Here is a 27,415-nt window from a genome sequence, read left to right as displayed (position 1 = left end):
TAAGTGCCGGGCCCTGAGCTCGTGCTGCCCCACTCTTCCGCGTCAGCACGGCTGGGCCAGGGGTACCATGGAGGGCAGCTGAGCCGAAAGGCCCAGGCGGGGCCTGCTGAGGGGGACGCGCGGCCTCGGGAGCCTTAGTTCAGCTGCGGAGAGCGTTGCTCGGCCCCACTCCGGAAGGCGTTAGGGTCCCTAGAGCAAGCCCAGGGAGAAGGGGCGAAGCGTGTGGCGGAGCCCGGGCGCGCACAGGAGAACCGGAAGCCCGGTGGTGCTGCGCTTGGGATTTGGGGGGTGAGATTGAGGAGGGCTTGCGGGGCCGGCGGCTCGGGAAGGTGGGGCGGGAATCGGAGCTTGCGGGGCTCGGCCCGCGGGCAAACTACCCCGAAGGTCCGAGGTGGCCGGCGTTGGGGGACAGACAGTTCAGTCGATTGCTGCCGGGACAAAGTGTAAAGACGAGGAGCGTATTCCAGAGTGGGGTCATGAAAAGTGATGAGCTCTAGAGTAGCGTTAAAAGTCACAGAAGACTGAGAAGTTGTGGAATCCTGAATCCCGGCAACCGGGGAGGAGAAGTAGGACTGGCAGACGGTGTCTTTAATGCCTGGAAGTTCTGAAAAACATAGGGAGTGGGAGGGAGGGACGTTACTGAAGAATTCCACTATCACGGCTCATGAGAAGATGGGTTTGTCTGGACACAGACCGGTTTCCCAACCCAGAACCTCAAACAGAAAAACCTGGCTTTAATGAATTTGATTTTCAACACCGGCTCTGTCGTGATCCCCGATTTAGGTGTTAAACAGTTCAGTTGCATTGTTAGTTTTTTTTTTTTTTTTCTTTTTTTTTCCTTTAGCAAATTCCTTCTGAAATGCTGAAAAAAACTCTCACATAGTATCTTATTTGTCTTTGGTTTATGTGTGAAAGGAGGAGCAGATCTAACTCCCAGTTTTACATGCTAGTGGAGAAACTGGCTTAGTAAAGGTTTGAGATTTGTGCAGATCCTTTTTTCCTCTAGCAAATTCCTTCTGAAATGCTGAAAATACTCTTACATAGTATCTTACATATCTTTGGCTTATCTCTGATAGGAGCAGCAGATCTAACTCCGACTTTACATGCTAGTGGAGAAACTGACTTAGTAAAGGTTTAAGATCTATGCACATCCTGAAGGAAAGTGCTAGTTGTCCCTCTAACCATCATCTCACAGGCCCGAAACGATTTTATGAACAAAACAAAGTAATGAATACTATATTTTTATCTTACTAAACAAAAAAGTGACTAGATCTGTGAGGCATACTCAAGTAAGTTTTCCACCTATATTTGAGAAATTCTTCACATTTATCCAAATTTGATTTCACTAGTTGTATCAATGAGGAATCTCAAAATGGAGCTGCAACTGGAAGAATCTGTTTTGACTACAAGCCTTCCTTTTTATTCACCAGGTCAGGGGTTAGCATTCAGTAGGATCTGGCTCAGTGAAGGATGCCAAGTGACCAGTGGTTTGATCTGGCCAGCGTAGCCTATTCATGGCCATACCCTGATTGATGCTGGAACTCAACTTTAAGTTTTAGAGTGAGCCAGGTAAACATTCCAGCTATTAGGTGCAGTTGAAATGTGGCCCTGTGTACTTCTGATATTTTGGGTTACCATGTTCTTGAATGTGAAGTTACTCAGCATTTTTCTATACCCAAGCTAGGATTATGAACAGTTGGGAATTGGTGTAGCATTGTTTGATCAAACTGTAGAGACATTTTTCTGGTCTTGAATTAGTCTATTTCCAGGATGTCACTGCTTAAACTGTTGATGTAGGCCTCTTGAATAACACATGCAGTATCTGTGTTATCGGTTCCATGGACATTTTAAGGAAGAGTACATGTCCAGTAGGAAATGATTTAGTGGGATGGCAACTTTAATCTGACTTTGTGTCTTGTTACTCTGGTCCCTAGTTTGCAGTGGGCAGAACACTAGTTTTGGAGTTAGAGAGCAACAATTTGAGATTGGAGAAATACATTGCTGCAATTTTCTCAAGCACATACATAAAATAGTATTTAATACTTATTTAACTTTCATACAGTTCCATTTACTGTATCATAATCCATATGACATTCTGTTGACAAATACAGTTAGTTTGTTTGGCAGTATAGTTTTTATTTAAAGCATAAAGTATTAGAGCAGTCTAAGCTTTTTTCTTTGAAGGAATGTAGTTGAGTATTATGGAGCTTAAGTTGGAGAATATTGTGTCTGCTGGGTTGGTGTGTGCCATGCCTAAATTATAAAACTCTTGGCTCTGAAATTCTATAAGCAAGCAAAGATATTACTACTCTGTATGTAAGAAAGGGATTGGCTTTACTTACCTTTGCCTTAAAATCCCTTCTAGCAGCAATTGCTGTATCTTTATTGGCAGTGGAAACCACATTAAGGTGCTTCTTAAACAGTCTTATTTTAGGTAAAGTCGTTTGTTGAAATTGTCCATAAATTGGCAAATAATTTGTTGATGTAGATCTAAACATTTTGAGGTGGCAGTAATAAAACAGTAACAAAAATGGTAAACATTTGTGATGTGTCCTCCACTTGCTAGGCTCTCTTATGAACAAACATTTTTAAGTGTATCAACTCATTTAATCCTTACAGCAATCCGAAGTGGAATCTCCATTTCCCAGATGTTGGAAACAGATAGGGAGAAGTTAAAACTTGCCTAAGGTCACACAGCGGATTGGAGCCAGAATTTGAATCAAGGTGTAGTCAGCCTCCAGAGTCTGGTCTTTGAGTATAGTGATTTACTGCTTATGCACAAAGTAGATATAGTACAGGATATCAGAGCTTTCAAAGAGTTCTTGTATTAAAGACACATTTTAGTTGTGTAAAGAAATGTGAAGTCATTTTTAAAAAGTTGAACAATTTTATCTCTTATTTTCTTTCTAAGGATTTAGAATTTTTTCCCCCTCTTACAGGGGCAGAAAAAACAAACATTTCCCCTTTCAACTCTTTTTGATTTATTTGTACCTTAAAAATATTAAAGCAGGCATGAGTCCAGCCCCCACCAGCTCGCGAGCGACCCGCAAGCTCACACCAGCTTCTCTCTCCATCCTTTGCTTGCGGGCCGCCATCGCCGCCGTGCTGGGCGCCGCTCTCCGCCACTGCGCTGTGGCTGCAACCGCCCGGGACCGCCCTCGAGGCCTTCTGCACTCCGCCCGGACCCCCGGCCCCGCCGCGGCTATCCAGTCAGTTCGCTATTATTCCCATGGGTCAAATGAGACATGAGGAGTTTGATGCTCGCTGGGTAACATACTTCAACAAGCCAGATATAGATGCCTGGGAATCGCGTAAAGGGATAAACACACTTGTTACCTATGATCTGGTTCCAGAGCCTAAAATCATTGATGCTGCTTTGCGGGCATGCAGAGGGTTAAATGATTTTGCTCGTAGTTTGCATCCTAGAGGCTGTTAAGGACAAGGCAGGACCTCATAAGGAAATCTACCCCTATGTCATTCAGGAACTTAGACCAACTTTAAATCAACTGGGAATCTCCACTCCAGAGGAACTGGGCCTTGACAAAGTATAAACCCCATGGATGGGCTTCCCGAGGATTTATTGATATTGCTACTTGAGTGTAAACAGTCACCTGGAAATACTGATAACATATTATCTTACTTGAACAAGTTTTCCTTTATTGAGTACCAAGCCATGTAATGGTAACCTGTACTTTAATAAAAGGGAAATAAGTTTGAACTTAAAAAAAAAAAAAAAAAAAAAAAAGCAGATCCAGTTTTAGGGAATACATTTTTACTTTGAGACTAACAAAATGGCCTTTTATTTTTTGTGTGCTTAGAGATTGCCTGTATTTTACTTTTTTTCTGAAATTTACACCTAATTTGAGAGTTAAATACACTTACTTAAGTAATTCATAGAATTACATATACTTATACATAAAAGTATTTTGTAAACTGCATATCCCTGTGCTCAGATATAATAAAGATGCTAGCTATAATTTATCGAGCAAGATACATGCAAGATGCTTTTTGTATACAGTTTGTTTAATTCTTTTTTTAAAGAAGAGGAAGAAAGAGAAAGAGGAAGAGGGAGAGAGGATGGGGGTATTGCTTTATTACCTGGGCTAGAATGCAGTCTAAATACGGGTATGCCTATAATTGTCCTTAATAATGGAGACATAAAAGAAAATGAGGGAAGAGAAATAACAAACAAGGAGCCAACCAACATTTCGTTTAAACTTCTAAGTTGATATGATGTGGTACTGATAAGAGTGTATATTTTGTGTATTTAAAGTGGAGAGTTCTATAAATGTTAATTACGTTTACTTGTTTCAGATCTGAGTTCAATTCCTGGATATCGTTGTTAATTTTCTGTCTCATTGATCTGTCTAATATTAATGTTGAAGTCTCCCACTGTTACTGTGTGGGAGTCTAAGTCTTTTTGTTAGTCTTATATGTCTGGGTATTCCTGTATTGGGTGCGTATATATTTAGCATCTTTAGCTCTTCTTGTTGTTGCATTGATCCTTTTATCATTATATAATGTCCTTCTTTGCTTCTTTTGATCTTTGTTGCTTTAACGACTATTTTATCAGAGGCAAAAATTGTAACTTCTGCTTTTTATTTATATATTTTAGCTCTCTGTTTGGTTGGTAAATCTTTCTCCATCCCTTGTTTTGAGTCTTTGTGTATCCTTGAATATGAGATGGGTCTGGATGCAGCGTACTGATGGGTTTTAGTTTTTTATTCAAATTGCCTGTCTGTCTTTGGATTGGGGGATTTAGTCAATTTAAATTTAGAATTAATAATGATATATGTGAGTTTAATACTGCCATTTAATATTAGCTGGCTATTTTGCCCATTAGTTGATGTAAATTCTTCATCATATTGATGCTCTTTTTGGTATTTTTTAGAAAGGCTGATACTGTTTGTTGCTTTCTATGTGTAGTGGTTCTTTCAGAAGCTCTTGTAAAGCAGGCCTGGTGGTGATGAAATCTCTGAGTGCTTGCTTGTTCACGAAAAACTTTACTTTTCCTTCACTTACGAAGCTTAGTTTGGCTGGATGTGAAATTCTTGGTTGAAAGTTCTTTTCTTTAAGGATGTTGAATATTGGTCCCCACTCTATTCTGGCTTGTAGGGTTTCTGCTGAGAGATCTGCTGTAAGTCTAATAGGCTTCCCTTTGTGGGTAACCTGACCTTTCTCTCTGGCCACCCTTAGTATTTTCTCCTTCATTTCAACCCTGGTGAATCTGACGATTATGTGCCTTGGAGTTGCTCTTCTTGAGGAATATCTTTGTGGTGTTCTCTGTATTACCTGGAGTTGTGTATTATCCTGCCTTACTAGGTTGGGAAAGTTTTCCTGAATAATATCCTGAAGCATATTTTCCAGCTTGGATTCATTCTCTTCGTCACATTCAGGTACACCTATCAAGCGTAGATTAGGTCTTTTCACATAGTCCCATATTTCTTGGAGACTTTGCTCGTTCCTTTTTATCCTTTTTTCTCTAATCTTGTCTTCTTGTTTTATTTCATTGAGTTGATCTTCAACCTCTGATATCCTTTCTTCTGCTTGATCAATTCGGCTGTTAAAACTCGTGCATACTTCACGTAGTTCTCGTATTGTGTTTTTCAGCTCCATCAATTCACTTATATTCCTCTCTAAATTGTGTATTCTTGTTAACATTTCATCAAACCTTTTTTCAAAGTGCTTAGTTTCTTTAGATTGGGTTTGAACAAGTTCTTTTAATTCACAGAAGTTTCTTATTATCCACATTTTGAAGCCTGCTTCTGTAATTGGAACACACTCGTTCTCCATCAGGCCTTGTTTCGTTGCTGATGAGGAACTGTGATCCCCTGCTGAGGGAGAGGCATTCTGATCTTGGGTATTCTCAGCCTTTTTTGGCTGTTTTCTTCCCTTCGTTATAAATTTATCCATCTGTGGTCTTTATAATTACCGTCTTTGTAATTGGGTTTCCGAGTGGACGTCCAACTTACTGATTCTCAGCCCCGAAATCTGAGCAACCCACTGCACCGACTAAATCAGCGGCGTTAAGATTGATGGTGCTTTTCTGACTCTGCACCAAGAACCGACGCTCCGAGGTGCCGGCAAAACCGCCTGGCCGGTCGCAAGAGTCGCGCTGGCCACCTGTGGGGCTCCTCCGCTGGGAATCTCTTGGTGCGTGAGCAACAAGAATTCATGTGAAGGTGTGGCGTCCTCTCGTTCTTTGTGCTTTCACTGGGAGCTACAATCCCGAGCTGCTAGTGATCAGCCATCTTGGATCAGTTTGTTTAATTCTTGACACAAACCTGTAAGATAGGTATTATATATAAAAAAAAAATTGCAGAGGATGAAACTGAGGTCTATACAGAGTAAATAGCTTGCCCAGGGTCATGTAGTTTTGCAGACCCTTGACAGGTTTTGTGACTTAACAGTCACCATTTATTGAGTACCTTCTGTTCTTCAGGCACTGTACTGAGCACTTTGCATGTGTTCTTTGATTCAGTCTTCACAAAATCCCTATGAGATACCTGTTATTCTCTGTTACAGCTAGGAAAAGTGAGATTCAGAGAGGTAAATTAACTTGTCCAGGTCTAAGAGTTGAAAGTGTAGGAGGGGCAGGGCAGGGTGACTCATACCTGTAATCCCTGCACTTTGGGGAGGCCAAGGCAGGAGGATTACTTGTGCCAGGAATTTGAGCCCAGAGTGGGCAACACAGTGGGACCCCATTTCTAAAAATAATGAGGAGGAGGAGGAAGAAAATGTAGGAGATATGGTTCTGACCTTGGACCTTTTGACTTCTATAATGAAAGCTGTCTCATTATTATATATGGCTATCATATATGTCAAATTGAGATTACAGATAAGAAGTACTCTAAGGTTAGAACAGCAAGAGCAGGAAAATATATTTTATCTTGATGTTTCAGATTTTAATATACTCATGAAAACTGGGAGAAACTTGGCAAGTATTTTTTGCATATTAGGTATTTTCATTTGTATACATGATTCTTATGTTGTTTACATGTTTTTGAATGACTTAAATAATTTAGATAAAATTTGATGGATTTTTAAGTGTGTTTACCTTTTCCTTGTTATTCTTATTACTTAAAATCAAATAGTACTTAAAATAGTACCTTGTGTCAACATGTGATTCATGGTTCAGAGTACAAATGTTATGATTTGACAACTAGAATAGAAAGTGAATTTATTTCAACTCTTTTTAAAACTATTCACATTTAAAAATGAATGTAGGCTGGGCATGGCTCAGTCCTGTAATCCTAGCACTTTGGGAGGCTGAGGCAGGACCATCACTTGAGACCAGGAATTTGAGACCAGCCTGGGCAATATAATACCCCATCTCTACAAAATAAAAAAATATATAAATATTTATATATTATACAAAATGTATATGCATATTTGTATATTTTTATTATGTAAAAAAATATAAATTTTCATATATTCTTTTCATCTCTACAAAAGAAAAAGACAACACACTGTCACTACCCCATCTCTACAAAAGAAAAACAAAGGAAAAAAGTGTATGTAAAATGTATTTTAATATGTTTTATAGATAAGACACTTTTTATATTATCTATAAATATATTTATGCAAATACATTTTGATGCAAAAAATGCTCTGCTTATTATGGAATATTTACAAAATATAAACCCACAGAAACAAAATTTACATTACCCTTGATATCACTGTCTAAAGATTACTAGTCAGCCTTTAAATATTATTTATCATTCTAGATCTTTTGCAGTATATTATATATTTTTCAATTTACTATTTTTCTCTGTTTGCTGTTCTGTATTTGCTTTTTCCTCCTTAACATATAATAAATGCTTATGCTATTAAATATTCTTCTATATTGTCTTTTTTTTTTTTTTTAAGGGACAGGGTCTTGCTCTGTCACTCATGTTGGCGTGCAATGGCATGATCATAGTTCACTGCTGCCTTGACCTCCTGGGCTCAAGCAGTCCTTCTGCCTCAGTTCGCATGTAACTGGAACTATAGACTCATGCTACCATGGCTGGCCAATTTTTTTTTTTTAGAAGGAGTCTGGTTCTGTCACCCAGGCTGGAATACAGTGGCACTGTCTCAGCTCATTACAACCTCCACCTCCCAGGTTCAAGCGATTCTCCTATCTTAGCCTGCCAGGTAGCTAGGATTACAGGCATGTGCCACCGCGCCCTGCTAATTTTTTTATTTTTAGTAGCGGCAGGGTTGCTCTATGTTGGTCAGGCTGGTCTTGAACTCCTGACCTCAGGTAATTCATGCGCCTCGGCTTCCCAAAGTAGCTCAGGCGTGAGCTACTGCACCCGGGTCAGAAAAAAATTTTGAACTCATTGGTGATAGATCCCTAGATGTTGAGTTGCTGGATTAAAGACATCAGTTTATTTTCCTTCTATCTGTGTAGACAGACAGCACTCTGGGTAGTCTGGGTTCGTTTTGGCATTTTCCTTGGTAATTGGGAAGAAAAAATGTTTAAATCAGAGGTCGTTCAAGGTGTCTGGAGAATGCTTATAATTCAGAAGTGATAATACTCCCAATAACTTTTTTTCTTCCTCCTCTAGCCCTTTATTTTAGCTTTTAAGTGAATTTTGATTTTTGTTAATTACATATAGTTGAAAAACAGGACATATTTATGAAATTTAATGTGTATTTGGTGTACAGATAAAGATGGTTGTACAAATGGATTTGAGGTATTGTTATAATTCTGTAGCCTCCTGCAGCGCACAATTTGTGAACCACTAGTTTGGAGGAATGCAACTCCCAGGAGACTGGAGACTATTATGCCCTTTCTTTTCTTTCCCTACTTTAAACTGAGATTTAAGGACACTGGCCTTGCTTGGGAACCGTACTGGCCACTGAAAGTTCTGTGTATTTTAGTCTGGGATTGTTAGAACTTCAGAAAAATAAAAACACTCAGGATGGAAGAAATATATGAGATAGATGCAGGATGAGAATTTGAGTCTTTTTTTTTTTTGGGGGGGGGGATGGAGTTTTGCTCTTGTTACCCAGGCTGGAGTGCAGTGGCGCAATCTCGGCTCACCACAACTTCTGCCTCCTGAGTTCAGGCAATTCTCCTGCCTCAGCCTCCTGAGTAGCTGGGATTACAGGCACGCGCCACCATGCCCAGCTGATTTTTTGTATTTTTAGTAGAGACGGGGTTTCACCATGTTGACCAGGATGGTCTCAATCTCTTGACCTCGTGATCCACCCGCCTTGGCCTCCCAAAGTGCTGGGATTACAGGCTTGAGCCACCGCGCCCAGCCGGAGAATTTGAGTCTTTGTGGCTAATTCCTAGAATTAGACATTTGTGACTTTTCACAAGTAACAATTCTTTTGTGGACATCAGCTTCTTGTGTAGAAATACTTTTGCCAGGTTTATGTACAATTTTTTGAGCAGATGGGCAAATAGTTCTATTTATTACACAGAGAGAGGTGTCTTGAGGTTAAGAGTTGAATATATCTTACTGTGATTATGGATTTGTGTATTTCTCCTTTTAGTTCTCTAAAGAACTAAACTATATGGTTTATGTATTTTGAAGTCATGTTACTAGGCACATACAAACTTATATCTTTCTAGTAAATTGGCTCTTCATCACTATAACATGTCCCTTTTTATCTCTAGTAACACTTCTTGTTTGTTGCCTCAAAGGCTTAGTATAGCTACACCTGCTTTATTTTGGCTACTGTTTGCTTGCATAGTATAACTTTCCCTTTCTTTTTGCTTTTAATGCTCCTCTAGCTTTATATTTGAGGTCTGTTTCTTGTTAAGAATAAACAGATTTCTGTTTGCCTGTTTTTAATTAAATCTGAAGTATATTTAGCTCATTAACATTTAATATAATTATTGATAAATTGGGGTTTATGCCTATCATTTTATTGTTTTCTGTTTGTCCTACTGGTTCTATATTTTATTTTCTCTCCATTGTTGCCTTCTTTTGGATTAATCAAGTGTTTTAAAATATATTATTTAATTCCTCCCTTTCTGTTAGCTTGTTAGTTATATATTCTTTACTATTCTTTTGGTGGTTACACTAGATTACCACAAGCACCCCTGTGGTACATTAGAGTTGCATATTCATTAGGATTTTGAAAAACAGCATCTCAGTCACTGTTAGGACCCTAGAACACTTTAATGGTATTTATCACTCTCCTGCTTTTATGTTATCATTGTCATGCATTTCAAGTCTACATTTAAATCCAGAGACTATTTTGTACAGTTAATATTTGCCCTTTCCATTGTTCTTTATTCCTTTTTGTATTTACATGCTTCCATCTGATATTAATTTTCCTCTGTCTGAAGAACTCCTTTTGAGGAGTTTGGTGGTACTGAAATCTCAGTTTTTGCTTGTTTTGAAATCTATTTATTTTCATCTTTAAAGAATATATTAATTGACTGTAGAATTCTGTGTTATTAGCATTATTTTCTTGAAGCACTTTAAAGATCTCAGCTCATTGTCTTCTAGCTTCCATTGTTTTTGTTGCAAAATCAGCTGTCAGGCTTATTGTTGCTTCTTGGAGGGTAATGTGCATTTTTTGTTAAGTTGGCTTTCTTTTTGTCTTTCTCTTTTCCTTTAAGTGTCTTTCTCTTTTTCAGTGATGCACCTAAGAATGGTTTTCTTTGTTTGTACTCTGGAGTTTCTGGCATCTCTTGAATTTGTAGTATGACTGATGAGTTGTGAAAAAATTTTAACTTTTAAAAAATGCTGTTTCTGCCCCATTTTTGTCTCCTTTCTTCTGCAACTCCAGTTAAATCTTTATTATACTTTCGATCATTTCCCATGTGTCTCCTGCTTTCTTGTTATTTTTATAATTTTTTTCCTCCTTTTACTCCATTCTATATAGTTTTTACTTGCCTATATTTCAGTTAACTTATTCTATATTTAACTATGTCCAACCTGGTTTTTAACCCATCTATTCTTAATTTTAGTTATAGCACTTTTTCGTTTTAGAATTTTTATTTGGTTCTCTCTCTTTTTAAGGTAGATTCTAATTCCCAGGGGAAAAAAATCTCTTGTTACCTATTTTTTGAGCATATTAATCAAATTACTTTAAAGTCTGTGTCTGAAAACTCCACTATCTGGATTACCTATAGGCCTATTTCCATCATCTTTTTTTTTTTTTTTTGGTTTTGCATCTTGTTAGACCAAATAATAATAATAGTTAATGTATTTGTATATTAATGTATGTTAAGTATATATTATTGAATTATATATTATATTGTATATTATTATATATTGATAACAGAATAGTAATAATTATTACTAGGCAACTTTTTGATTGAGTGCCAGACATCATATGCAGAATTTTAGATACAAATTTTGTATCCATAATGATGCATTTCTCCGGATAGATTTATACATCTTCACATTCACCCATCTTCTTGCAGGCAGATAGAGATCACTGAAGCTGTCAAGTACTGAGCTGACCTGAGGTTGGGTTTTCAGCCTTATAAAGCTTGTTCTACCTGTAATTTGCTCCAACTTGGTAGCCCTCTAGGGATCTCAGTTAAGAGATTGGGTGTTTTTAGGGCTTCTCTAGCTTTTTTCCTCTCCAGACTCATGAGAGTTTTAAAAGCTCCGTCTTCCTTTTTAATTGCTTTCTGCTGGCTTTTTAGCCTTTTGCCTTGTGCAGTTTAAAAGCTGACAAATCCCTCGAGGAAAATCAGTACTGTCAGATTTGTTCTTCTGTGCGCTCTTACACTGTGGGATCTTGACTCCTCTTGGTCAACTTAGCTTGTCTTACCAAGTTTTGTCCCCTACTCCCTTGAAATTGCCAAAAGCTTTGCTGAGTTCTCTGCCTCCTAGTGGCTGTCCTTGTTGGGCTTCTCAGCACCTTGCCCTGCACCATTAAAGAAATAGGTGACATACCTTGAAAAGGAAAGCGGCACAGAATGAGATACCTTTAGTGAGTTCCTTGCCACCTTGAAGTCTTAGCTACCTCAGAAAGTCTCTTACAGTTTAAGAACTTTCTCCCAATTTAATACAGGTTTTCTAGTTTAAGAGGGAGTGTTGGTCTATTACAGACTATTCTATTATATTCAAAAGCAGAAATCTTTCTGCGTTCTTTTGGAATAGAGTGTTGTATCTTATAGGCCTATGAGTTTCTCATAGTTATTTTAATGTAATAATAAAAGACTTGATCCCCAGAGTTTTTTGGTCTCTTGCTCAGTATTTTCCTTCATTAACGGCTTACTCTTGCTATCTGATGGGAAAAAAATTGTGGAACATAAATATAGTTGACCCTTGAACAACATGGATTTGAATTTGGAGGTCCACTTATACATGATTTTCTTCTGCTTCTGCCACCCGGAGACAGAAAGGCAATCCCTTCTCGTTCTCCTCCTTAGCCTATTCAACCTGAAGATGACAAGGACGAAGATCTTTATGATGATCCACTTTCATTTAATGAATAATATTTTTCTCTTCCTTATAATTAATAACAATCTCCTTTTTCTAGCTTATTGTAAGAATATAGTATGTCATACATGTAGCATGAAATATGTGTTAATTGGCTGTTCATGTTATTGAAAAGGCTTCTGGTCAACAGTAAGCTATTAGCAGTTAAGATTTATGGGAGTCAACAGTCATACAAGGCTTTTCAGTTGCATTGGAGTTGGTGCCTGTGCCCCTGAGTTGTTCAAGGGTCAACTAAGTTCAAGGGTCACTATATGTTAGCAGTATTTATTCTTGATCTTAGCCAAAAGGCTGAGAAGTGATTGTTAAGTAGTTGTTTTAAATGCTTATTGACTAAGAGTTAAAATGGGATTTTATTTTTGGCTTTGTTGGTGATTTGCACATTTATTTTGAGACTTGTTTAAGGTTAAGAAATTGAGAATCGGTTGGGTGTGGTGACTCATGCCTGTAATCCCAGCACTTTCGGAGGCCAAGGTGGGCAGATCACTTGAGGTCAGGAGTTTGAGACCAGCCTGGTCAACACGGTGAAACCCTATCTCTACTAAAAATACAAAAATTACCAGGACGTGGTGGTGCATACCTGTGCTCCCAGCTATTTGGGAGGTGGAGGCATGAGAATTGCTTGAACCCAGAAGGCCGAGGTTGCAGCGAGCTAAAGTCATGCCATTGCACTCTAGCCTGAGTGACAGAGTGAGACTCAGGTCTCAAAAAAAAAAAAAAATTTTTTTTTGAGAGTTTAATCTTTCCATTAGTATTTTCCCTTCAGATAATATGAATTTTAAATTAGCCGCCTTTTTATTAGAACTTTTATGGAATCATATTTATGTGAAGATATATGTTTAGAAGGAAGATACTTGGGTTTGGTGTAAACTTTGATTTTGTAAATGTTAATATTTAGTACTTCAAAAGTATTCCTACTTCTTTTAGTATGATTAATATTTATATTTATTTATTTATTTGTTTGTTTTTGAGACGGAGTCTCACTCTGTCACCCAGGCTGGAGTGTAGTGGTGTGCTCTCAGCTCACTGCAACCTCCAAGCAATTGGTTCAAGCAATTCTCCTGCCTCAGCCTCCCGAGTAGCTGTGATTACAGGTACATGCCACCATGCCCTGCTAAATTTTTTTTTTTTTTTTGGGGGGTAGAGATGGGGTTTCACTATGTTGGCCAGGCTGATCTCGAACTGCTGACCTTGTGATCCACCTGCCTTGACCTCTCAAAGTGCTGGGCTAACAGGTGTGAGCCACTGCGCCCAGCCAGCATAACTAATATTAATTATGGTCAATATCACCCATGTATTTGTTGTTAAGGAGGTTGTCTTATGTACATAGAAATGCTATAATAAGCTATTTTAAGCAAGCCTGGATATGTTCCTTTTCCTTTCCTGTCACTGTCATCTTTCTTCACTTTACTCTCTTGATTAAGCAGTTCCATTAGAAACGTCATAAAATCTAACTTCATCTGTCAGCTAAAATGTTACTTTCTCAGGAAATCCTGGCTGACCCTCTTTCCCCATTGATCTGGCACCCATTCCCCTGCCCCTACAATTAAATGCTTTCATAGCAACATGTACCTATCTGGTATATCACTTTTTACAATTTGTAATTACGTGTGTGTGTGTTTGTGAATGTGAGATGGAGTCTCGTTCTGTCACCCAGGCTGGGGTACAGTGGTGTGATCTCGGCTTACTGTAGCCTCTGCCTCCCAGGTTCAAGCTGTTCTCTTGCCCTAGACTCCCAAGTAGCTGGGACTATAGGTGTGCACCACCACACCCAGGTAATTTTTACATTTTTAGTAGAGACAGGGTTTCATGTACCCACCTTGGCCTCCCAAAGTGCTGGGATTAGAGGTGCGAGCCACTGCACCTGGCCTCCTGTAATTATGTATTAAAATGTATAATTACTTGATTCATAACTGTTTTCCCAGTTAGACCAAAAACTCCATAGAAGGTATGGAATTTTCCTCCATCATCATTGTAGTTCAAGCATAATATTTGTGAAATGAGTGAGCAAATTAATTAGCCATTTTGATTACTTTTCACTTTTTAATGCAGTTCTGGTTTTGTAAGGAGTCATATCAGCCATATGCAGAATGTCACATTAGTGTTTTAAGTCCATTCTGTATTTTTTAAATGAGTTTCAGCAAAATCTTAAATGAAATTGTTTATCTCTAGGGTGGAGGTACTATATTTGAAAAGACTTGGAACAATAGAAAGCTTCTTATTTAAATCTTGGAGTTTTAAAAGATTTTTATTATGAAATTATTTATGATTTTACAGATAACATTTTTAATGAGACCTTGAAAAATTTATAGAGTGCAGTTTATTACAGAACTTGATTTGCCTAGCAGCTTTTAATAGTTTTTGAATATCAGTATTTTGATTAATTTTAAGATAGGGATCATTTCCTCTAATTCTTTGAACATAATTATTTGTTGTTTGATTTTTTAAATGTAATAGTGTTTTTGAGATGTAATTTACGTATCATATAATTCATCTACTTTAGGGTATTTGATTCAAAGGATTTTTGATAGATTCACAGATGTGACCGTTACTGCAGTCAATTTTAGAACATTTTCATTATCTCAAAAGAAAAACTGTAGTCTTTGGCTGTTACCCACTTATTCTTCCATCCCCAGGCAACCAGTAAACTACTTTCGGTGTCTATAGATTTGCCTATTTCAGGCTTTTTCTGTAAATGGAGTTGTATAACATATGGCCTTTTGTGATTGGCTTCCATTTATGATATTGTTTTCAAAGTTCATCTGTATTGTATCATGTATCACTACTACATCCTTTTTATGGCTGGTAGTATTCTATTGTATGGATGGATATACCACATTATTCATTAGTTCAGTGGTCACTAACCTTTTTGGCACCAAGGACTGGCTTTGTAGAAGGCAGTTTTTCCACGGATGGGGGTGGTGGGAAGGATGGTTTCAGGATGAAATTGCATTTCAGATCATTAGGCATTAGATTCTTATAAGGAACAAAACCAAAAACACAAAACAATAACAACACAAAGATTCTCATAAGGAGTACCCAACCTAGATCCCTTGCATGCGCAGTTCACAGTAGGGTTGGTGCTCCTATGAGAATCTAGTGCCTACGCTGATGTGACAGGAGGCAGAGCCCAGGCTGTAATGCTTGTTAGCCCACTGCCGCTCACCTTCTGCAGTGTGTCTCAGTTCCTAATAGGAACTGAACTGATACTGATCTGTGGCCTAGGGGTTTGGGATCTCTGCATTAGTTGATAGACATTTGGATTATATCCACTTATTGGCTATTGTGAATAATGCTGCTATAATAAACATTTGTACAAGATTTTTGTAGACATGTTTTTGTTTCTTGGGTATATGTCTTAGCAGTGGAATTTCTGGGACATTTGCTATCTCTGGTTTAGTTATTTGAGAAAATGCCAGATTTGTTGTTGATTTTTCTTTCTGTACTGTGTAGTATCAAGAAACTGATTAGTGCATATAAATTGAAACCCTGTAAGGAAAGTAATCATTTGGGATTAGATAGCAAATTGCTTGACTTCAAATGTGCGACAGTTTAGCTAGTCCTTTTTTTTCCTTATTTTTGTTGAGAATACATAAATTAGCTCCCTGCCTTCATCTTTGAGGATACTTACCTATCAGTGTACATACATGTACACACATAGGTACACATACGTATCATACTTTACTCAGCAGTTTGTGCTGGGGACAGTAGTTCAAAGTCACTGTGTTTTTCCCTAAAATTTATATCATTTGTTTATATGTGAAATATCAAATGGAAGATATTTTTGGAAGCAGTGAAACTTGCTTATGAATTCTTTCCTTGTACAAAATGAGACATACATTAAAAAAAAAAACTTTTCTCTTTGTTTCTTTTAGCATTGATGACTGGGAAGTGAGAGACATAGATTTTTGAAGAGCTCAATGTAACTTCTAGTTTAATAAAGTAGTTTCTTCCAGATCTTACGGTTTCAGATGAATGGAAAATTCATACATGTAGGTCTGAAAGTTTAAGTCTTTAGCATCTATGGAGATCTCCATTTCTACAAATGCTATGATGGGTGACAGGTTAAAGACAAACCTTTTAAAAAAAATTTATATTTTTATTGCTACATAGTGGTATTTGAATAGCAATTACAGCTTTTCAAATTCCTATTTTTACCATAAACAGATTATTAGGTGCTTACTGATTGCAGATAATAGCCTGATCTATTAGAAGGTAGAAGAGAGAATCTCTGATGATGCATTGTCCATACATGGTTCACTAGGAGGCAGCAAAGACTGTTTGAGAAAGTGACAAAAGCAGTAAATGCTGCAGAACTGAAATTCAGAGAATGGTACTTCCACTGTTGGGTGAGGCTTGAGGGGAAACTTTGAAAGAGGAAAATGAGCTACACCTTTCTTTGGGTACTGATTTAATTTCTTTAGCCATTTTTTTGCATTTCTTGAATGTGGGAATTTATCCTTACCCATGTGCTGCCTATTCAGCAGCTCCAATTTAGGAAATTGGTTAGTGTAGCATATCATAACCAGAAAGATGCTTGGAGGTAGACTTTTCCCTAAAGTTTATACAAGGCACTTAATGGGCTGGATCCTCTATCATGTACTTCTTTCTTAGACTTTGCTTATATGAAATGGTGTCTTTGTCCTTATTTCTCTCCACATTCACCCTTTTTAATGATTTTATTAAGTTTTTTCAGTTTTTGTTAAGGTGTATTTCATAGTTACAGTATTATAAGATAGTGTTTATTGAAGGTAGCTTGGCTGATATTGTTAGTCACTTGCCACTTTTCTCTCTGCATAATTAACATTTATTCTCCTCATTATTTGTTAGTGAACTCCCTTCTGTTGATAGTTTCTTTATGATTCTGCATATCAGAAGATAATAAGCACTTATCAGAAATGCATTTAAGGGATGTACTATTCTCTGTAAAAAATTTAAATATATTGAAAATAGAACTCTTTGAATTTTATTTTACGCCTTTGAGGAAATTAAGATATTTTGAATTTTTTCTAACCTTTTCCAGGGCATACAGGGCAGCACTTATTTTTTATATAAATCTGAGAATGTGTGAATTGCAAATTAATCTTCTAGCAAGTATCTAATGCTCTTGATAGAGATGTGTTGCCCAGAGATTCATTGGATTTAGTGAGACAGTTTTTTGATATATCCTTGAATTGTGATAGGCTATTGGGCTGCTACAACAATGTAAGTTCTGGAATATTTTTTAATGATATAGAGAAAATGTTTCAGATACACTGCCATGTAAAAGAGAAAATGGTAAAAAACAAACAAAAAAAACAAAAAGCCCTGATTTTAAAATGGTTTGATTCGATTTATATTTTAAAAACACACGCACATGATTTGTATGCCTGTGTATATAGAAAAGATTGCAAGGAAATTTACCAAAATATTAAGTGATTATCTCTGTGTTGTAGTAATTGGGGTGATTTTTATTTTTTAAGTGCCTTTTTTTTTGGTATTGCCTGAAGTTTTAAATATTATCTCATTTTAGCAAATAACAAATTCTACTCTTAAATAAGAAAAAAATAGAGTTGTGTTTGTGTAAATTGCTTTGATTATAAACACAAATTATGTAGGATCCTATGTCCCATGTTAGTGAGTTTGAGTTTTATTTTTTTAAAAGTGAGGAGCCATCAAAGGGTTTTTAAATAGAAAAGTGATGTGAATAAAGTTAAGTCTTTAAAAATTTTAAATACTCTTATGACCCAGCAATGTCAGTTTTTAGTAGCTAATTTTGAGCATCTTCAAATTCAGGCATGCTTATCCCTGGGATTGCATGTAGACCTTCCACTGGTTACCTGGGCAAAAAATAGTTTTAAAAGGTTGAGTTTCCTAAGTCTTACTATTTGTGGATTCTTTCCTAAAATCGATCTGCCTAAGAACTTACCTGTGGTTTATGCCCTTGCTCTTCAAAAATGTGGTCTATTCACCAGCAGTATTGTCATTACTCGTTGCTTGTTAAATGCAAAAAAGGTGATTCTCAATTCTTTTAAACAAAAGGAGGACCTAATCAATTTTTTAGTTGCTAGATCATAAATCATTTTTTTTTTTTTTTGAGACAGATCTTGCTCTGTCAACCCAGGCTGGCATGCAATCTTGGCTCACTGCAACCTCTGCCTCCTGAGTTCAAGCGATTCTCTTGCCTCAGCCTCCTGAGTAGCTGGGATTACAGGCACGCAATACTACACCTGGCTAATTTTTTTTTGTATTTTTAGTAGAGATTGGGGTTTCACCCTGTTGGCCAGGCTGGTCATGGACTCCTGACCTCAGGCGATCCGCTCACCTTGGCCTCCTTAAGTGCTGAGATTACAGGCATGAGCCACTGTGCCTGGCGTGATAGATCATAAATAATTTTTAAAGATAGCTCATTATGCATACTATTTTTGTCAGGTAATTTGGAAGGTGGTTAAAAAAAAGTTAACAATACAGGAACAGTCCAGGTCGAATATCCCTTATTTGAAATACTTAAGGCCGGAAGTGTTTTTGCAATCTAAAGGTGTTGAGGATGTGCCTAGATTTTCAAAATTAGTTGAGAGGGTACTTGAGCAGAAAAGCTTGTGCACTGGGTTACTTGCAAATTTTTTAAAAATGAAAAGTTGAACATGGAGGCTAGCCTTGATCCTGAAGGTCTACTTTCTCTCACCTTCAGGACGCATGGCTTAATGAGCAGATGATGCTCTTTGACCAGGATGTAAGACTTGATGGGTGGGACACAGGCTGAATTTCAGCTTTCACTCTTCAGTGGGATCTTCTAGTGCACAGTACAAACTGCATAATTGTATATAGCAGCCCTGTACCCCTGCACCTTCTACCTGATAATAGGCCCAGAAAGAGATTAGAAAAAAATAGAAATAAAGGGAAAAAAAAAAAAACCAGTAAAATTTCTGAGCTAAAGAAAGCCTTGGTTGAGGTCATTAGTTTGAACAGGCTTGCTGAATGTCAAGAGACTAAGTGCAAAAATACCCGTAATTAGTATGTATTCAGATGTGGGAACCTGGTGCTAGGGAAGCTGCTTAGGCACAGGAACTGGGCATTGAAGCTGTATATGCTGCTGGAGCCTGATGCCAGAGAAACCTGTATGGCAGGAATGAAGAGTTAGAGGAGCTATATATGCTGCAAGAGCATGCAGGGCAAGGATACCTGAACCAAGAAGCCAAACAAAAACAAAAACGCCCCAACGACAAAAAAACCCTTACTTGCTGTGCCTTGCTGTTAAACCTCTTACTGACACGGTTTAACATTGTGCCAGCTGGTAAAGGAAAAAAGAAAAAAGGGCCCAAATCCGTTTTCAAAGAGGAGACAAAAAGGGTGACTTTAGAGGTGATAATTATGGATAAATCCATAATTGGCACACCTTTACTTTTAGCTTTTGATGTGATTTTAAAAACTGTTTTCTCAGCATTTCGTTTGTGCTTTAACTGGTTGAATCTAGTACATGAAGTTTTCTTTGGATAATCTGGTGCCCATTATTGTTTTAAGTGGATTAATATTAATAGTAGGCTTTTGTATTTCTATTTTCCATTCATACAGTGCAATAATGTTTTTTAAATTGCAAAACGGATACTAAATTATAAAGACAGTAGTGCTTTTGAAACATGTTGGCTGGCATGTGAGGCAGTCATAGTATAGTAACAAACTAATATTTTGTGAACTGATGAATATTTTGAATTCAACAAAGAAAGGCTGAGAGCTCTAAGATACGTAAGTGTAGGTCGTCTGACAGTTGAGTGAGGAGAGTTATTACCTCTAATAAACTTCATTTCAGTTGTGCCACTGAACTGCTCATGTTCCGTATAATAATTTAAACAGAAAAGCGCTCCAAACTTATATTCTGTGCTACAGCAATCCATATTATGATTTGCCATATGACATATCTCTTATTAATCTATGGAGAGAGCATTAAAACCAAACAGCCTTGCCTATTTATCAGATGTGTTCTAGGTATGAATTTATTTGTGAATTTTATGTGAACAGACATATATAGAAATGAGTTTTTGAAAGACCAGCTTACAACTACAGCCATTAATCAGGGACACAGGTAGAAAATAATTCACGTATATGCAGAGATGCTGGGAGAAGTTTTATTCCAAACTTAACACAAAATACAAGATACACAAGTTTTTATACAGGGTATTATCCATTGTGGTAATATTTGAACTATAATACTTTTGAATTTTTTAATAGTTTAAAGAGTTAAATATAGTTGTTGGATTTATTTTTTTATTTTTAGACAGGGTCTCACAAATGTAATTTTAAAATATTTGTAGCTCCTCTCAGGTATCTCTGAGGAAGAGAGTTTAAAACATGCTTTACCACAGGACTTAGGACCTTGGTCAGAGGTACCTGTTAGGGGGATGAGAGGAGAATTCTCATTAAGTAATTAGATTTGGATTAGTTAATATTGGTTCGACCTGTCATCCTTAGTACAGTTTAAATTACTGTATTAAACTGTGGCAAAAGCTGGATCTGGTGCAAACAAAAACATGAAAGAATTGAAACTTTGGTATTGAGAGAACACTGACTTAGAACCAGAGACTCAAGCTCTAATCCCAGTTCTACCACTAATTAATTGGTAATTTTAGATCAGTCATTTAGTTTCTCTAACCTTTTATTGTTTTTCCTCATACAAAATTAGGGATTTAGATTCTCTAACCTTTTATTGTTTTTCCTCATACAAAATTAGGGATTTAGATTCTTTTTTGATGCAAGATAGCAAAGAGTTGATATTACAGAGTAATGTTTTAAAGACATACACCCTCCCCTGCATCTACATATTATAGTTCATAATTAGCTAAATTGTTGCCCAGCAGATATTTTAAGAAGTTGATATAATTAGATGATATTGCTTATTTTAGTAAAATTAATTACATATAAATGAAGCCTTTGAGAGTGCTTAGAAACAGTTTGATTTCTGAAGTCTTTTTTTTTTTTTTTTTTTGAGGTGGCATCTCGCTATGTAGCCAGACTAGAGTGCAGTGGCACAATCTCAGCTAACCGCAACCTCTGCCTCCTGCCTCAGCCTCCTGAGTAGCTGGCACTACAGGCATGTGCCACCATGCTCAGCTAATGTTTTGTGTTTTTAGTAGAGATGGGGTTTCACCACATTGGCCAGGATGGTCTCAATCCCTTGACCTCCTGATCCGTCTGCCTCAGCCTCCCAAAGTGCTGGGATTGTAGACGTGAGTTACTACACCTTAAATCTTTGTAATCCCTCTGTGAATATTGTTATTTTGTCTGAGGTTTGAAGAATGTGTTTACTAAGCAGTAAATCATTGCTAGAGCATGTCCAAATTTAATCATCTTTGCATTAGGTAAAAAGGGAGTAGTTCTTAATTTTGAAATATATTCTGAGGGACCATTTATTTACTGAAAAGATTGATAATTCAAGCCTTCTGAGATATTCAGCAGTTGAAACTTTTTTTATATTAATGTCTCAGGAGATAGATTTTTTGTTTGTTTTGGGAAGACACCAAATCACATTAGTGAGCTTTTTAGTTTTATATTTGTTTATTGAGAATTTCCTATTTTATCATTATTCTGTATAGGAATGTTTGTTTTATTTTGTTGCCATTCTTTTTTCCCAGTGGTTGCTCCATTCATTTGCGTGGAGTATGTAGGTATGTGTTCCCAAAGTGCTTTGAGTCCTTAGAGTTAATTACTACATGCTCAAACATTTTCAGGCGCTTAGTACTAATAAGTTGACTTGAGTTTTGCTTTGAGTAATGGTAACTAACAGTACTACAATGACATTCTATAATTTTCGACCTGTATTTGCACTCACCTCTTTTTCTTTCTTCTGATATATTTTAAAGTAAATATAAGTTATTTTATTTTATTCCTAACTCTTTCAGTATACATGAAGAAGAGGACATTTTATTATTTTTTATTTCATTATTTTATTAAAAATATATATTTTTTTTGGGTAGAGATGGGGGTCTCGCTAAGTTGCACAGGCTAGTCTCAAACTCCTGGACTCAAGCACTCTTTCACCTCAGCCTCCCAGAGTTCTGGAATTACAGGCATGAACCACTGCACCTGGCCTGAGTTATCTATTAATCTCTAACAAATTACTACAAACTTAGCAGCTTAAAACAATACACATTAATTATCTCAAGAGGTGATGTGGGTCCAGAGTTTGGACATAGATTTGAGAGGTCTTCTGCTCCAGGTCTCTAAGGCTGCAGTCAAGATGGTGGCTGGGGCTGTGGTTTCATCTAAAGGCTTGAGTGGGGAAGGATCTGCTTAGAAGCTTATGTGGTTGTTGGCAGGATTCAGTTTCTTGAAAGTTGTTGCCTAGAGGTCGTTCTCAGTTCATTGCCATGTGGGCATCTCTAATGTGGTGTTTTGCTTCATCAGTGCCAACAAAGGAAAGTCTGCTAGTGAGGTGGAAGTCACAGTTTTATGTAGCCTAGGCCCAGAAATGATGTTCCATCACCTTTGCTATATTCTCTTGGTTAAAAACAAGTCATTAGGCCAAACTACACTCAATGAGATGAAATTACAATTAAGTAGAATTACACAGTAGTGTGAATACTGGGTGATTGGGATCATTTGAGGCTATCTTTGCTGCCCTGCCAGAGACATTTTCTCTAATAGCCACAATGTCATTATTTTACTTAACAGATTTAGCAGTAATTCTTTAAATATAATTAATAACTAGTCCATATTTAATTTTCAGTTTTCTAAAAAAATGTCTTTTTATAGTTAGTATGTTTGAATCAGGATCCAACCACTTATTGTATTTGTTGTTATGTCCCTTTAAAATTCTTTTTATCAAGAAGTCTTCTATTAGCCGGGTATGGTGGTATGCACCTGTAGTCCAAACTACTTTGGAGGCTGAGGCAAGAGAATTGCTTGAGTTCAGGATGTCAAGCCTGCAGTGAGCAATGATTGTGCCACTGCACTCCATCGTGGACAACAGAGCAAGACCCTGGCTCTTTAACAAAAAAAAAGAAGAGGACGGGGGAGGGGGAGGGGAAGGAGAAGGAGGAGGGGAAGGGGACGGGGATGGGGAAGGAGAAGGGGAGGGGAGAGTCTTCCCATCCTCTTCCTGTTTTCCTTTTATCCATTGACTTGTTGAAGAAATCAGATCATTTGTCTTGAAGAAGCTCTCCAATTCTGGATATGTCCACTTGCTTTTCTGTAGTTGCATTTGATTAATTCCTCTATTTGTCATACTTTATGTATACTGGGAGTTAAACAGAGAGCCTTTTTTAGATTTTTGATTTTTTTATTTTTATTTTTTGAGACAGGGTCTTGCTCCGTTGCCCAGGCTGGAATGCAGTGGCACAATCAAGGCTCACTGTAGTCTTGAATTTCCTGGGCTTAAGTGATCTTCCCATCTTAGCCTCCCAAGTAGCTGAAACTACAGGTGTGTTCATCCATGCCTGGCTTATTTTTAACTTTTCTTTTTTTTTAGGGTCAATGTGTCATTGTGTTGCCTAGGCTGGTCTTTAACTCCTGGCTTCCATTAATTTTTTAGAAAGACCTCTCGCTAGGTGGTGCCATATATTTTGTATTTTATCACTTCAGAAGGCACAAAATGTGGTGGTGACAACTTATTTGTAAAGCCATCCACTTTTCATTAATAGTGTTAATATCCAAAGATAACCATTGTTAAAATAAACTATTTCAGTAGAAGTATCAAAATTGGATTTCTCTCATCTTACCATTCCTTTCACATTTACTAGCTGTAATTTTCCTGGATAAAATTTTCTTCATCTATTTGAGCTTTTTAGTTACTTTGAAATACAGTTCTACTGGAAAAGCAAGATAAATGCTTAATTCTTTCCTTTTAATCACCAGTTTTCAGCGTAATGAGTTGTTATATACCTCCAGGTGTCTAATTAATTTCTTCTTTTTTAAAAACAAAAAGCATTTATAAACATTAGTCTCTTTATTCATTGTGTTTCAAATGACTTCAGTAGTCATTCTTTGTGATGCCAGATGGTTCTATCTTAGGCAAGTGGGAGCCCCTTTAGGCTAGCTCCCGCTCCTGTGCTCCTTTGACATGACCCCATTCTTTGTTTTCTTGCTCTTTGGCATAGGAAAATGAATTAATCTGTCATGCCTTAGTCGAGGAATGATGTTCAGAGTGAATAATTGGAAAATAGAGATGCTTACTTCTTGTTACCAGATCGTCATTTCTTTTAGATCCTTCCAGGCAATTGAACTAGGAAAAAACTGTTTAAGAGAAAAAATACCTTGAATTCATACTGCTATTTCCAGTTCAAATTTGATTTGGGAGGTTCTAACTTCTTTCATTTTGTACTTTTTTTTAAGTTGAAAATGTTTTCCAGTATTAACATTAATATAATGACTTTGAGCCCTATCTGTGTGTGTGTGTGTGTGTGTGTGTGTGTGTGTGTGTGTGTTGCACATAAATATGTTTAAAACACAGATTTAAAGTAACAACATCAGTATTATTACTGGGTGAAGTGTAGCATTTCTTTGTAGATTCTTTTTGTCATTAGACTGTATTTCACTGAAGATAGTAAAAATGCTATGTTTTAAGGTCCGTTGGAATAATTTTTAAAATATTTTCTGTGGATTATGTCACCAACTTGATACACAGTGAGGTTCATTTATTTTAGTTTGTTTTCATCTTTTAGTGATTCCCGTTTTTGTTTCTGCATGTAAAACATTTGCATAGTTTCAAGTTTTAAACTATAGGCTTCCACCTCTTTCCCGTCAACATTTTTTATTCCCTGTACGATGGACTAGTTCTTTCATTGTTTCTTTTTGCAAATACAAACATCTACATTCGTTTAGATATGCCACAATTTGTTTAACCATTCAGCAGTTAATGGACATCTGGGTTGTTTCCAATTTGGGGTTACTAGAAATGAAGCTACTATAAACATTTGAGTACAGGTTTTTGTTTGAACATAAGTTTTCATTTTCCTGAGATAAATGCCCAAGAGTCCAGTTGCTGGATTGTAATGGTTAGTTTTGTAAGAAACCTTTATGCTCTTTTCTAAAATGGGTGTACCATTTTACATTCCCATCAACAATGTATGAGTAATCCAGTTTCTCTGAATCCTTGTCAGTATTTGATGTCCTCACTGTTTTTTCTTTTAGCTATTATGATAGGCGTGTAGTGATATCTGATATATAGATGTTTTTAATTCTCCTAATGGATAGTGATGTTGCACATCTCATGTGTTTATTTGCCATCTGTATAACTGCTTACTGGAATATATGTACACATTTTACCTATTTTTCTGATTGGATTGTTTGCCTTTTTACGTGATGGATATCAAGAGTACTTGTATGTTTTAGGTGTGAGTCTTTTGTTGCATATGTAGTTTGGAAATACGTTCTCCTGGTCTGTAGCTTACCTTTTCATCCGCTTAATAGTCTTTCTCAAAATTAAAGTTTTTAATTTTGCTAAGGTCCAATTTTTCAATTTTTCCTTTTATAAATTGTGCTTTTTGGATAAGATCTCCTTGCCTAGTCCCAGGCCCTGAAGGTTTTCTCTTAGATTTGTATTTGATAAAGTTATAAAACTTTATAAACTTATAAACTATATAAAGTTTTATATTTTACATTTTAATTTATGATTAATTTTTTAATGAAGTATGAGTTTTAGGTCAAGATACTATTATTTTTTTTTGCTTATGTTTGTCCAGTTGCTCTAGCAGTATTTGTTGAAAAGGCTATTCTTCCTTTGTTGAATTGCTTTTGTACCTTTGTTAAAAAAAAACCAGCTGGGCATATATGTGTGGGCTTTTTGGGAATCTCTTATTCTGTCCTGTTGGTATGTGTATACCCCTCTGCTAGTATTATACTTTGTTGATTATGCAGCTTTATAATGGAGCAAGCTTTAATATTGGACAGAGTGATTCCTCTCTATCATTAGCTTATGGCTACTGTATTTTATTGTTGTAAAACTCATTTTAATCTCACTTAAAAAATTATTTTGGCTATTCTGGGTCCTGTGTTTTATGTATAAATTTCAGAGTAAATGTGTCTATGTCTAAAAGAAATCATGCTGGGATTTTGATACAAGTTACATTAAATCTATAGGTCATTTTGGGAGAATTGCCTTCTTTGCTATGTTGAGTCTTCCAGTACATGAACACAATATGTCTTCCATTTATTTAGGTCTTTTTCTGTTTCTTTCATCAGCATTTTGTAGTTTTCAGAAAACATATCATCTTGTACATGTTTTGTTAAAAATATTCTTCCTTCATTTCTTTTGTAGTGATTGTATTGGTGCTTTTAATCTTGAGTTCCACATGTTTAGTGTTATTGTATAGAAATGTGTTTGATTCTTGATCTTATATCCTGCAACATTGCTGAACTCATTAGTTACAGGATTTTTTTTTTTTTTTTTTTTTGGTAAATTTTATGGGGTTTTTCACATAGGCAAACCATGCCATCTGAAAACAGGGTTGGTTTTATTTCTTCTCTTCTGAAGGTTATATCATTGTTTAGTTGAATGTCTTAAGTTTTTTTTTTTTCTGGATTTTTGAATTATCTTTAGGGAGTGTCTTCTCAGTGACAGAATGTAAAGGATTTACCTGTGTTTTCTTTTATCGCTTGTATGTTTTTATATTTAGTTTTCAGATTCATTTGGAATTTAACCTGGTGTGTGATGTGAGACACAAATCTAATTTTATTTCTAAATGACTGTACCTCATTTATATCTATTGAAACATTTAAATGTTTTAATGTCATTTATTATAAAACTCGTATTTTCTCTAACCCTACTGATACCTGATGCTACCTTGATCATTTATGAAGTTTAATGCATTTTTTCTATTTATTTTTATTTTTAAGTTTTTTGTTAGAGACAGGGTCTCACTGTGTTAAGCAGATTTGTCTTGAACTCCTGGCCTCAAGTGATCCTACTGCCTTGGCCTCCCAAAGTGCTGGGATTATAAGCATGAACCACTGCAGCCAGCCCACTCTGTTTTATTTCACTGTTTTCTTTTCTGTTCTGGATTGTGTATTCATGGATAAGTACCTCACTGCTTTAATTGTAG

General features: G+C 36.6%; 1 protein-coding gene and 1 pseudogene across 7 annotated transcripts in view; both read left to right on the top strand.

The window, feature by feature from the left end:
* The window catches only part of MKLN1 (muskelin 1), a 380,873-nt gene that overhangs the window by 182,783 nt on the left and 170,675 nt on the right, over nucleotides 1-27,415 (top strand). The window lies entirely within an intron of this gene.
* Nucleotides 6-23,380, top strand: LOC141580041 (cytochrome c oxidase subunit 5A, mitochondrial-like; annotated as a pseudogene).

The sequence above is a fragment of the Saimiri boliviensis genome, chromosome 10 (assembly GCF_048565385.1).
Source record: "Saimiri boliviensis isolate mSaiBol1 chromosome 10, mSaiBol1.pri, whole genome shotgun sequence".
In the NCBI taxonomy this organism is placed as follows: Eukaryota; Metazoa; Chordata; class Mammalia; order Primates; family Cebidae; genus Saimiri; species Saimiri boliviensis.
Note: the sequence above shows the minus strand (reverse complement) of the source record. Positions and strands in the feature narration are given on the sequence as shown.